Source organism: Sinocyclocheilus grahami, unplaced genomic scaffold (assembly GCF_001515645.1).
Source record: "Sinocyclocheilus grahami isolate Dianchi unplaced genomic scaffold, SAMN03320097.WGS_v1.1 scaffold761.1, whole genome shotgun sequence".
Taxonomy (NCBI): Eukaryota; Metazoa; Chordata; class Actinopteri; order Cypriniformes; family Cyprinidae; genus Sinocyclocheilus; species Sinocyclocheilus grahami.
In genome coordinates, this window is record NW_015505940.1 from 341,107 (window position 1) to 345,032 (window position 3,926).

Here is a 3,926-nt window from a genome sequence, read left to right on the forward strand (position 1 = left end):
CCAAGTGAGTTGGATTTATTAATTCTGAGTTGGATCATTTAATTTTGTCCCCCCCCAAACTGTTCACGAGTTGATGGAACTTGACATAAACCCATATTTTTAAACTAAAAACAAATCAAAATGATCGTAATGTAAAATGCGACCATTAACCGAAATGCATACATGCAAATGTGTTGTTCAGCTGACAAAAAGTTTGTTTGGGAATCTCTGGTTTAACTTGTTTATGATGTTATCATAAACCTGTTGATTTAAAGTTTATTATTTAAATATTAACCCAAAATCGGCAACACTTTACTTTTACCTGTTACCTTAAAATCTAATATTTAGCTCAAATGGGTTCAGCTGACAAAATAGTTTGGGAATCTCATAATGAACTCATAAAGTGTTAATGTCATGATGCATTATGCGCTGTAATCTACACTGAATTAGTTTCCCATAATCTTAAAACCTGTTGATTTAAACAATGCATGAACTTTGGGGCCTCCAGAGATCAGTCGGCTGTGTTTCAGAGGTGGACGCCTTGCTAAAGTGCCTCTCCCTGCTCAAACAGCAGAACACAGACTCCACTCATGCTCTCGCTCTTGCTCAGGTGTGTGTGTGTGTGTGTGTGTGTGTGTGTGTGAACGAACAGTGGGCTGCTTGTTCATCGCCCCGCGAACACACCCTGAACTCTGTAAGCCGTGCTGTCCGCGCACACATTGCATCACTTTATGAGCTGGTTTTAGTCTGTGCCATTAGATATTCAGACAACAAGCAGCAGACAGAAGCAGGACCGGCTTTTCTTCTCTGCTCGAGGTTTGTAGAGAACAGCTGATGGTTTGAGCGCAATTCCTTTATCTCAAACACAGGTCTGGAGTCTTTTGTTCAAACAGTTATCAAGTTACAATCAGCACAATCATGTCATGAGGAAATGATTGAGTGTGTGTGAGAGAGAGCGAGAGACCCATCAGAATGCTTTGTGGCATATAAATATAGTATGTCTAAATAATAATTAAGATAGTATGCATTCTACTACTAATATTTATACACTGTATATATGTATAATTGTGCATAGCACAGTATGCACTTTTTATGCACATAATAATTCCCTGATGACCTACTATTTATTTTGCTAAAAGTCTGCCAAGACTGGAAAAAAGTTGCTGTAAACTTACAAAATTAATTGAAAATTGAATAATCATTAAACATCTTTTTGATGCACAATTCAATCAATAGGAAGAGCTCATCCTGTCCCAAATAGCATGTGTGATTAAGATGCATGCTTCTCACTGGATTGTTTAATGTTTATAAGATGATAAATCTTAAAAATATAAGATGTTAAAATAATGCAGACTTTGTTTCCTAAAGAAAACGTGAGTGACGTTTACACATGCAAAAGTTGTTTTACAAACATAATACTAGGCATTAATATACTATCATAGTTTTTATTCATATTTTACATTGAATATTTTAAAGTAATGAATATTTTAGTTTTATTTTCATTTTAGTCAAATCTCATATCCAAGTCTTTTTAACTCAAAATAATCAATTAAAAACATTTTCGACGTCAATTTAAAAGATAAACCATTCAGAGATTTGATTTTGAAAATCTAAATGTGCTAATCCTTGGACTATTGTTGATCATTTTTTATTTATTTTGCAATTTGATGTTGAAATACTTACAAATATTTTTAAGCATTTAAAATATTTTTAAAAAGAGAGGGCTTCGTCGATGTGTTTCAAAGCATCACACATTTTACTAGAATTGTATTTTTTTTGTTCAGTAAAACATACATCTATAATTTATACTTAACACCAAATCCAAGTTTAGCATAAATTACCACACTGAAATATTAAAGTAGGAGGTCGTTGTCATAAAACACACAATGTTTTGGTTTATGCAAAAGAAGAAACCTCCCAAGCAAATGTAAGTTTTATTCAATTGTAATTATTTTATTAAATGCATGACATTTTAACATGGATATCTGGGTCCAGAAACCTTTCAAATATTGCAAATGCCAAAAAAATGTAAACAAATTGTAAGAGATTCAAGTTCAAGGTTACAATAGTCAGATACGGTCCTTGATTTATTAGGAAGAGCTTTGCATTGGTGATATCTGTGCAACACTTTAAACTGAACTTCCTTTGCTTTTTTCAGGCAGTAAAATTGTATTAATCTCAGAGCAAATCTCATGAGTGGAAACCATATTTGGATTGCTATCTGAAGTGTATATATGGTATATAAGCATTACCTGTCCATGAGCAGATCTCCATTAAACCAAACACTCCAGATCACAAACCAAACCAACCCCAAAGCTGAAGCAAAGTGTCCAGTAAACGGCTTTTAGATCAAATGTAGTTTACTGCAGTAAAAAAATAAAACCATGTGCATGTCTTTAGAAATCAACTGCATTCGTGTAATTCACACAATTCACCAACTCAATATATATATATTACACACATAATACATATTTAGTCAATAAAAGGGATACTTTAATAGACAAACAGCCCAATGCCTTATTATTCAGCTTCATAATGTGAATATCAGAGTGTGATTGTGAGGATAACTACTATCTACTATTAAACATCTGTCAGCACCAGAGCAGCAAAACAAAGCCTTTGAAAACCCATCACAGCCAAAAAACATCAAGAGTAGCAATTAATACTCATTATGCATTGCTTTGCATAATAAATTGCAACACACACTAAGCATATTTGGTATACGTGAATTGCTTTATGTGAAGTTTATATTGTTTGATAGTTTAGTTTTAGTTTTTGTTCATATCTCTATCATTGAATAGCATTGCTTTGATCATAAAACTAAGCATTTATATATCATCTTAAGACATATTGTTGTGAATATAGTCTTTTTTATCTAAGTATCTGCTGTGCTGTTATGAAGATCTCACTGATTTACATTACAAGCATCAGAATTTCATCACCTACACATCAGCATCTGGAAGCTCAGTTTGAGTCTCTGAATAAAGCGGAGCTGTTTTTTCTCTATATTCTCATTATATCACACGGTTCGAGCCAGATGTATCAAATATGACGCATAACATATGCATTTTGTCTTTTATAACTCGTCTAAAGGTTCAAGATCCTCATCCATTTAACCCAAAAAAGGATATTGCTGATTATTGTTTCATATGTCAGGCTTTAAGCATTTTTTTTTAGGTTTTGCTTGTGAAGTGCACTACTTTTCTTTACAAACCAGGACAGTTGCTTTCTTTTTTGGTTATTAAATACAATGCATGTAAGACAGAACTAATTAGAATTTAAGTGTCCAAATAATGTTAAGGTCACAGTAAGCACCACCGGATATGCGGAATTATATTCAAAATAAAATTCTTTTTTTCTTTTTTATTGCGAAACAGTGAACATTTACAAACACAAATTCGACGTGAATAAAACTGCACAGATTATTGTAATAAATACCACCACTAAACAAAGCAATATAATAAGTAAATAAACAATAAAAAAGAAAACTATGTACATGTCTTTAGAAATCAACTGCATTCGTGTAATTCACACAATTCACCAACTGCAATATACTGTATATATTGCACACATAATACATATTTAGTAAATAAAAGGGATAATTTGACATATTTTCTGCTTCTCATGGTAATTAATAACTCATTAAATATTAAATCAATGCGAAATATGTTTTCCCTCTGACTAGAATTAAAGACAACTGGCATCAGTGTAATTACTACAGCTTCTCTGACTCGCATTTTATTAATAGATTATGTATTTATTTTAACAACTACAGCAATACATAAAGTATTATACAATCCATGCAAGGACTTTTGTCGTTTTTTCCCTCTTTAGTTTATTGATCTAAAATATTTATTTCACAAAACAAATTTACATTTACCAGATGTTTTGTTGTCACCCATTATATATATATATATATATATATATATATATACTTTTTTTTTTAT